Source organism: Rhipicephalus microplus, chromosome 2 (genome assembly GCF_043290135.1).
Source record: "Rhipicephalus microplus isolate Deutch F79 chromosome 2, USDA_Rmic, whole genome shotgun sequence".
In the NCBI taxonomy this organism is placed as follows: Eukaryota; Metazoa; Arthropoda; class Arachnida; order Ixodida; family Ixodidae; genus Rhipicephalus; species Rhipicephalus microplus.
The window spans coordinates 285,574,782-285,585,271 of record NC_134701.1 but is presented as its reverse complement, the minus strand read 5'-3'; the positions used below and the strand labels follow the sequence as shown (position 1 = coordinate 285,585,271).

Genomic DNA, 10,490 nt, shown 5'->3' with positions numbered 1-10,490 from the left:
TACAAAGACACGTAACGTTTTCTGAAGAGTCAGCATTATGCATAATACAGCAATACGCGCCTATTTTCGGGGTCCTTTTCGAGCCGCTGCTGTAAAATGCAGCACGTGCAAGTAGTGAGCGGCGCAGCCCCGGAGCATGCATGCTCTGTGCGCATCGCCACTTCTTTTTCACGTCGCCACAAGACGAATACGTAGACCACCAGTGTAGCTGGCTTTTTATAGCGTTCTTCGGATTAACCCAATGCAAACGATCTCGAGGGGTAATCAATATTTAGGCTAGCCGCATCCGCTATAACAACAAGCAAACTTGACAAGGGTAGAAGTGAATCGGCCCTGCGTTGTCGATGCGGCTTTCCTTGGATAACTATCGATCAGGCCGAGGTCAGGTGCGCGCGTTTCTAGAGGCTAGACAGCGTCTTAAGCTAACACGCTGTTGCCGCATGGGCCACTTCTGGGTCCATACAGAAAATATTTCTGGACACGAATCAAGAGACGAAGCGAAATACAGTAAACGACTGAGGCTTATTCGCATAAGACTTACTGAGGCGACTTGAAGTGACAAGTTCATCTTCTTGTGAACACGGTGGTGGTTACGGGGACGAACAACAGAAGTTTCAATATAACATCAATAAAAAACTTTAAAATTTTGAAGGCACACACCCCTAATGTTCCATTTCTTAAATAGAGTGCATTTGTCGAACTGAAGCAAGCAGGCTACACTGCTTGAATTACAACCTCACTTGACCAATCATGCACAAACTACGCAAACAAACAAAACCGTTCATGGCTACTATGCTCTCAAAAATTTTAATCGTAACTGTACGTGCTATTCTCAACCAACAAAGCCTCGAGGGATCTTGATAAACTTGAGATGGCATTGTGTGGATAACTCGCTTCACAGTGACATTGAGCTCGTCCCAATGCGAATTTATGACGCCAACGGCGGAACAAATGTACTAGACTATTGATGGATGCGTCTTCACTATTTACGTGCGTTTCATCTTTGTTCCACAGTAAGACAGGTCAGATTCATCGTGCAAGGAACGGAAACAATGATAATGCAAGTGATGAAAGTAAAGTTACATCTTTCGACATACTTGCCTAGATTTTGTTCTGCCGAATGGATTCGTCTGGGTTGACTGAAATTGTATTTCACGGGTTGGTGGGAGTGCAATTATCTTTCAGTCGTAAATCAGTGTGCCAACCTCTATTATGTGGATCAATATATTTATACTGAATTTTTACAGATTCATTATTTTTGTGCATGTTGTCGAAACAGGTGTTCTATGGTTCCTAAACTACCTAGAGGCCAAAATTCAGTTCTGTTGTTCAGTTGCGCATGATTCTACAACGAACATGTAGCCGTGTTAGTTTTTTTTTCGATACGGTGCCATAACATCACAGTTACTCACGTTTGATGATCCAAAAGAAGCTCTCGGTCGTTCGGCTCTTCCCTTCGCTCTTGTCTTCTCCTGGCTGCTCTTCACCGTACAAGGAGGAAGAGGAGACAAACAGGGATCGGATGGCGAGCAGGCGATATATGCTGACATCAGGGTGAACAATTAGGGGCTGAAGATTGCAGAAAGACCCTGAGAGGAGCAAATATTGCTTCTTAAAATTTTCGGGGCATCCACAGCTCGTAGCACCGCCGCGTTTGGCTTTGTTCACTTTGACGGTGCAGTGAACTCAATGCATGCGGGCAGTTCACTCATTAAAAATGATCGAAAGTGGTTTAGGGGGCCTTTAAAGGGACACTAAACAGTGAAGAAAGTACAATTCTACAATCACCAAAACATTACTCTTACGGCTGCATTTCAATTGATACGTGGGACAACGCGCAAAAAGAATATGGGGACGCCACCTCGACACATCCGCAAGAAACACCATAACGTCATAAATTTTGAATGCGTCGACTGGATCTTACGTAACTCATAATAAATAAACTTGAAGAACATTCTCATCTGTCGGCGCCATAGACTTAGCACACCATGTTTCAGAAAAGTTCAGTGAGCCAGCGTCGCAAAAATACAAAAACAACATTATGAGATTTTTAAAATTAAACTTCAATCTTGATTTTCTTCACTAATAGTGAACTGATTCCAATAAAACTTAGGGTAATAGAGTTCTCAATCTGCAGTCTATCACGTTGAACCAAATCATCGTTTCTCTTTAGTGTCCCCTAAATGTGATCATGAACAATACAATCTTCTCCGTGTATTTCATTGCTTCTTTTATTTCAGACAGCCCATTTCCTGGGTGCATTCGATCCAGCAAATACTGTCCTGCTGTGAGCGGCCTGCTAGAGGCTACGCACGCCATCAGAAATAGATATATTTCAACAGAGAGCTTTCTATCGCTGCCTCTTTCTTATATATTTTGTATTACGGAGTGCACATTTATAATATACGTTACCAACACACCCGCACACAGAGATGGGAAATGCATATATAGATGAGAGTACTGGAATCATATGCGGAATGCTTCAGAGAGACTCCAGTTTGAGCCGTGATTTTTTTTTCATTTGCTCCTTGGGATTTTTTCCCTCCTCGTAACCTGTTCCGACGCCGGCAAAGAATTTTCTGCTATAATAATGAATGCTGTCCCGGTAAGATTAACGTGCATTTTCACTGTTTTTGGTTAGATATATAGACTTTGAATTGTATGTCGCACGTACCTGCTTACCGTGGTCGATGGCATGCAGGCATGTGCTACATGTGACATGGTGAAAAAGGCTTGACGTACGTGGCAAGCAAGGAACATTTTTCATGTTATAACCTGAAAATCGTAATTCTCCTAGAGTCACGTTCTCTTATGCCAATTTTGGTACATACCAAGTTAAGGGGACGACTGCGACAGTGCTCAGACGTTAGCGGATAGATCGTTAGATATACAGAAACAATATAAGTGTGCATGGTTCACTCAGAATGGTTTCGCACTGAAAAAAGGCCGCACCACAAACAAGAAATTATCATTTTAATTATGTGCACGATGATGTGCCGATTAGCAGTAATCTACGGAAAAGCTGCGGCACTCTATATGGTTGAAATTTAACTTTATTTTTATTGTAGTTATTTTGTAGCCTATGATTGTGTAACGAGGTGTGCTGACCACGTGCTTCTATTTTGAGGGACTATTTGGTAGGACATCACACGTATACCATACGGTCAGACTACTCATGAAATACTTGATCATTTTCCAATTAACACGAGTAATTATAATTTAATCATAAACCCGACTACTCTCCCTAATTTTTTTCCAGCAACATTACCATGCATGCCAGGCATTTTCAGCCTGTGAAGTCATACGTCTGCAAATTTGGTCGCTTGATTTTGTCTCAGATCACATTGCCTTGCTTGCTTACCATTTCTGTTTTGCTGTTTCTTTCTAAAACACCTGATATTTATCATGCGCATGGCACTTGAATTTGTTGCTTCTGTCAAGAACCACTCACCATAAACATACCAGCCACCTGCTTTTTCTATCATTTCATTTTGTAATGTTCGCTCCTGCTAACATTCTATAGTAAAGTGGTATACACGTATGTATAAGCATAATTACAAAACGTTGTGTGTTTTTGTGAATCCCTAGTTGTTAGTGTTTTTACTTTGTACTTGTGCATGCATCAGATAACGCGTCATGTCTTCGAGGCGTGTTGTAACTATTATAAATTACTCTCAGCGATTGCATACGAGCGCACGCCATGACTGACGAGGAAACTAGCTGGAGTGGCGCCCTTCCCACGACTGATAGAAATAAGATTGCATTGCCTTGCTTACTTCTGCCTCAAGTTTTCTGCCCCCAATGAACGTGAGCTTTTCTCGCTCGCCATGGTAAAAACACTATCGTGCTTGTCTCACAATCAACTTCCTGTTTCTCTGATTCTGAAGAAAGATAGTACAGTTAAACGCGCTCTGCTTTATAGCTAACTCTCCTGAAATATTAAACATCCAGTTATGTCTGGCACCAACTCTGACAGCACAACTTCCACCCTTGTCACTACAGAATCCGTGATGCGAAAACTACCTAAGAAACGTAGCATATTTTAACTAATCCATAAGGCTGGCTTAGGTACGAAGCGCTCGTGGAAATCTGTATACTCACTTTGAAAATGAGGGCACATAAACATGAGATGAAATACTGAAGAAAGGAAGAACAATACCGATGTTTTAAGTAAAACAAGCACAAAATTACGAAAGAAAAATCTTTCCGTGGCACTCAGTACGCACTTTTTCACTCAAGCATTTTTTACAACGCCGTTGTCCAATGACATCGCTACGGTGTCTCGCTTTCTCGTGTTCGTCAGTGCCTGGAACGGCCCTGTGGAAGGCGGATCGCACGACCACTGGAACGCATATCCTACGCTGAGCGTATTGCAATAATGTTTTTTTTTAAGTCATGAAGCTTCTCTTTTGTACAATGCTCTATGCAAGTTTTGCATGTTGCCTGTGACAATAGGTTCATTTCGCCATTAGTTCAAAGTCAAGCAAATAATAGCAAATACTCACTTTTTACTTTCGTTTCGTGCCCTCCTGTACGTCATATGCATACGGTTTCAATATATTTACCGTATTATTATCATCCTTATTAGCCGCAGGAAACCCCACGATCATCCTAAACTGAACTGCCTCACAGAAGAGAAGGGCCTTTCTCACCTTTCTTAAATGAAACCGATCCTGTGCTTGCAGCGCGGCCGCGTTATGCCCAGAGACTTCTTACCCCCGAATACAGAGTTGTTACTTGGCTCGCGACTTCAACTTAACTTGAGCAAGTCGGCGTGAAGCAAGCAGCGGACTTGAAAACGCCCAAGTCAGCCTTCGCGTTTCATAGATGCTCAGGCTGTCTTTCTTGGTCAAATCAAGAACGAGCTTCAAAGCAGAAACTCGCTGCTCGCCTGCTAACGAGGGTAATAATGAAGTTGTTCGCGAAGGCATGCATTAAATCAAAAAAAGACCATACGTTTTAAAATAACTATAAAAACAAAGGGCCACAAGCATATTCCTGCCATTTTACAGCTAACGAGGGGCACGTGATGCCTGCCGCCACAGCGATGCGCAGTGTTGCTTCTGTAAAGCGTTCGTTGCTCGCTGGTTTTAGTGGCCACCCAAATGCGGGGCGTTTCTCCATGGTTGCTTGTTTGGAGGCGAAACAAGCATCGCGTTTGGTTCTTCCGTCGTTTTTTTTTTTTCAATCGAACGCCATGGCATGTATTTGTGCTGACCTGGTTCACGAGATGACGCAATTTTCATGGTATTTGCCTTTCTGTTCGCCTGTGTGCATGCCTGTAATGGGCTAGGTCGCAGCTATATATGCAAAAAAAAAACAAGTTCTGGGAACAAATGTGATTCGTATCCTTTCGTTGAGCTTGGTAAACAAGAGAAAAAGTGGGTGTCAGGACATTGCCCTAAGCAGAATTCTGTTTCGCGGGGTGCAGCAGTGTCTCGCTGCATGATGGTGAAGCGGATAAAAAACCCCGTGATACGGTCACCTCTTTTTTTATATGTGCGGAATTTTTCGTAGCGTTGTGCTACAAGCGATGCCTTTCTGAGTGAGAAAGAGTGCCCTAGACGGGACTAAAGGATAGACGGTGCATACAGAAACAGTGCTGAGTCAATTTTGTACTGAAAGAGGCGGAAATTGTCATCGTGTTTAAGAAAAAAAAACAGATATGGCCTTTGCGGTTGCGGAACACTTCGGCGTTGTCACCACCGAAGCTAATAATACGCACGTGTGTGTAGTCGACACAGCCTGTAACACCAGGGAACTCAGCCACTTCATAAAAGTCCCGCATAAGTATAGAAAGTGCTGCCGGCTGCGGAAATCGCACCAGTATTGCGCATAGGTGCTTTGCGATGAGTAGCGTAACTTTTCCTACTGCACGGCAAACTGTCGACTACGGAATGCGCACGAGATTCCCGGTGACTGTTTGGAATGTGCCAGCGCCGTAAAACCCGAGAGCCATCAGTAGCAGTAACACTGGAGGCAAAGGCTGTCCTCGGTTGTCCCCACTTTCACGGAGAGGCAACATACCCAGCAGCTGCCGCACGGCGTTCTTCGTGAATTTGTATCGAGCGTGGAATTGTTCCTTGTCGTACAACTCCATCTGATTTCCTCGGTCACGTTAAGCGGGCCCAAGAATCTTCAGCAGGCAGTGCGCCTCAGAAAATGCTACGCTTATGGCGAGGCAAGCAAACTCAAAAGCCGCCACCCTCCGCTCGACATCCATTCGAGAGGTGGCCATGTTGGAATAACGCATGAAGCCGCTTTCAAGCTAGCCCCGCAGCTGACTTGAAACTTGTCCTGACTTCGACCGAGCCAAGTCGCCTTCAAGTCATCCGCAAGTTCGAGAACGATTTATGGCGAGCGGCAAGACTGTCTTGAGTAGAGAACGAGTCAAGTACGAGTCAAGTAACATCTCTCCATTCGGGGGTTAATCTTATTTGTCCACATAACTTTCTGCTCCCCCCCCCCCCACCCCGAGCATTTGCCCTCTCTTGGAATCAAATATATCACTCTACATAACCAGTGGTTATCTTTCCTGCATGCTAGATACCCTGGCTATGCCTTTTTATTTGGTTTCGACTGAGCGGTCTATAACTCTTATTTGTTCACCGACCTACTCTGTTCTCTTTTTGTTCCTTGACGTTGCACTTACTATTTATTTTTTGTCGCTTACTGCATCATGCTTAAATGAAGTTGAACCCACTTCTTAAGCCTCCAGGTTTCTGCTCCGTAGTTAAATACCGGTAATATGCAGCGGTGATATACATTTTTCTTGAGGAACAGTGGTAAATTGCTATTGATGATTTCTTCTATAAATGAATTAATTATAAAGGACTACACAATACACGGATGCCTAATGTAAAACCAAATAAAATTGCGTATTCCTCCTGCATGCTTATAAACAGTCGACATGACGTAACGCCAATTATTTTTATGCACTAAAGATAAAACTGTCCATGTTCAGCTCTACGGGTAAAACGTTACCCATCGCAACGAGATCCACTACCAACACTAGTTTTCCTTTTCCATTTATATTCTATTCACACTAGTTTATATCGATTCTTTTTACGTGATACTGGAACGAAAATACTGTGCTCCTCGCTGCGTCAACATAAAATTGACTACGCATTTACAAAACGAAAACGTGTGCATTCATTGAACCAACTGAGTTCGTATAGGTACATTATTTCGACAGCGAACTCCAGCGGTCCAAAATTCCCAAGTCTTCGACACGTGGCACTGTTCTGAAAACAAAACAATCCTGGCCATTTTGGAATGATGAAGGGATGTATCTGTAAGTGATGATCTGTGTTGCTATAATTTCTAAAATGAGTTGGGGGTGTGTGGCTAAGAATGAAGGAGCCCATGACATAAAAAGTGTCCGGCTGTTACTGTAACTAGCAAACACACGTGTTAGTGAGTGCAGTCATACGCACACCCTTACAGAAAGAGAAGAAATATAAAAAAAAATGACGCAGGAAAATAACACGGCGCAAGCGGAGGGCCTGCCTGGTGGCCTGAATTCTGTCGCGATTTGTTCCTAGAATGTCGCTGTCGTAAACAGGAGTCATTGCGAACGCTTGATAGAGCAGCATCATAGATACGGAGATCTTTTGTAAGGACTGCAACCGATAATTGCTAACAGAACATTGCTCTTGCACTAATTGGAGGCATTTTATGATTTGGTAACTGCCACAGTAAAAATGTAGAGAAAAAATGGAATGCAGACAAACCTTCGTGGATGTTCAGACATACATGCGTAAAAAACAAGCATAACTCAGTATATTATTTCTCGTTTCCTTTTTTTCATTTTCTAATGAGTGTCCTTGCAGGCGAGTGCTCTCACTCCAGGTGAAGCTCGGCAAGGTAACACAACTACTACTATTTCTACTCAAAATTAAAAGCCTATTTAATAAGACCTGATAACATTGAATTGATACAAGCAACTCTGTTACAATACCCTCACAAGGAAGGGTCGTCTAGAAGATTCTAGAAGGGTAGTCTAGAAGGGTCGTCTAGAAAAATGTGCCGCAGTGCCGCGAAAAGATTCTAAAAAAATGTTTTCGCAAAAGAAGCTATAACCGACCCACCCGGAAAGGTTTATCCCGAAACTGAAATATGCAAAATGGTACCGCGTAATAACATTTGGGGTTCAACGTCCAAAAAATCGCAATAAGATGATGAGAGATGCCGTACGTCTCCGGAAATTTCGACCATTTAATGTTCTTTAATGTACAGCGCCAATTTTTATGAAAGGGAACAGGAAGTCTGTAGCCTGCGCACTCTGGCAGCTTCTGGCAGTGATTTCAAGGGGGAGCAAGAGCAACCCCAGCCTCTTTACGCGTCATCTTGCGGCGAAAAAAGTAACCATTCACCGCAGATATGAAACCAGAGGCAAGATATTCCAGTAACGTAAAAAGTTGGGCGAGTTGGTGCTGGTTCATGATGATAAGGGGCGCGAAAAAAAACGACACACAACAGAGAAGAAGTACACGGGACGACGCTATTCCAACCCGCTCCCCTTGGAAGATATTCCAACCCGCTCCCCTTCAAGGTGATGACCAGCCTCTTGCGTAATCGCACTGCAATCTGGCTGCGGGTTGCACATCAATGACTGCTTGTTTCACTCACCGCAAGATGATACGAAAAGAGGCGATGGTTGCTTTCGCTCCTACTTGAACGCGCTGCGAGCATCTGCCGGAGCGCGCAGGCAACGCGCTCTCGTGTTCCCTTTCATAATAATTGACACTGTACGTTAACATTGCACAGTATACACAGGCCTCAAGCATTTTGCCTACATTCAAATACGACCATCAAGGCTGGGATAGAACACGCGACCATCGGGTCAGCCGCTTAGCATCCTATAGCAACATCGAGGTGGACACGACATATGGTACTTCGTATAGGGTAGAGGGTGTTAGTAGGCCTACACGGACAAACATAAGTTGAGAAAGAAGTGTCCGTGCATGAAGGAAAAATGATTGATTTGTGCACACAAACATCTAAATAGAAGCATAACTGGTTTCCAGTGAATACGTGTGATCACATTGCAACTCTATAAAAATTATTTATTGGTTATAGCTGGTGGTATATATCGATAGAAACTCAGAAAACACCCATAGATGTTACGGCTAGTGCAACTCTAAAGGAGATATTATGCATTTACCATTATGCGTATTTTCTCTTATAACGGACAAGAAATGATTGGAATGGCTTAACAGCAGCCATTGTCATATAACACAACCAAACCGAGTTTAGAGGTCTAAATCACTCCCAATTTACCTATTATTATTATTATTATTATTATTATTATTATTATTATTATTATTATGGTCTTATAATTGTCGTCGTCGTCGTTGTTTTGTTGTTGTTGTTATTCACTCGCTGTGACTAGCAAAAAGATATCCACCTTCAAATACAGATCCAGTACTTTTTCCACTCATTCTTTCCAAAGCCCCACCGCGGTGGTCTAGTGGCTAAGATACTCGGCTGCTGACCCGTAGGTCGCGGGTTCATATACCGGCTGCGGCGGCTGCATTTCCGATGGAGGCGGAAATGTCGTAGGCCCGTGTGCTCAGATTTGGGTGCACGTTAAAGAACCCCAGGTGGTCAAAATTTCCGGAGTCCTCCACTACGGCGTCTCTCATAATCATATGGTTGTTTGGGGACGTTAAACCCCACAAATCAATCAATCAATCATTCTTTCTAAAAACAATAAGAGAGGGGAACAGCTTAAGTGACGACTTGGTTATATAACAAACAATCATTTATTTTTTTCTATGCTGTGAAATTCTTCTTGCGTTGTGTTTGTTCTGTGTGTATGAAAATGTATTTCATGATGCATTATTATGTTGCGTTAAATGTGGCGGTGGTATTTTTTGTATTTTGCTACGAATTCCTTCGTACTGACTGTTTTTTATCCCCCCCCTACCTATTGCCTATACGGCAATGTAGGTACTCTGTAAATAAAAATAAATAAGTAAATAAGCAGCAGTAGTAGTAGTAGTAGTAGTAGTAGTAGTAGTAGTAGTAGTAGTAGTAGTAGTAGTATTTTGAGTTACCAGTGATCATTTGTAGAATGATCTTTTGTTGCTCTTTTGGTTTTATGACCTTATACGTATGCCTAATATATTCCAATGCTTTCTCTGCATTATTTTTTTCGTAAGGTAATATTTTACATTACTTACGTTTACCTATGCATTATTTTGTCCATCTTTTTGTTAATACGATGTACACTTTTTATTTATTACTCGTGAGCTCCACCCAGATAATACCCTCGTAATGAGTGCAATTGGGAGCAGCATGAATAATAATAATAATAATAATAATAATAATAATAATAATAATAATAATAATAATAATAATAATAATAATAAAATCAGCAACTAGAAGCGGGTGGTGGCGCTACTTAGAGTGCGCTTCGAATGCTATATTGTGACTCGCAGTGAACGTTGAGAAACGCCACTGCAATGTGACGCTACACAAACGGC

At 42.5% G+C, this 10,490-nt stretch overlaps 1 protein-coding gene across 2 annotated transcripts in view; it reads right to left on the bottom strand.

Moving 5' to 3' along the window:
- Positions 1-1,418: 1,418 nt before the first annotated feature.
- The window catches only part of LOC142788397 (uncharacterized), a 192,884-nt gene continuing 183,812 nt past the window's right edge, over positions 1,419-10,490 (bottom strand). For both annotated transcript variants that reach the window (XR_012889344.1, XM_075884952.1), the window contains exon 3: positions 1,419-1,589. The gene's annotated coding sequence lies outside the window, so the exon portion shown is untranslated. The remainder of the gene's footprint in view (positions 1,590-10,490) is intronic.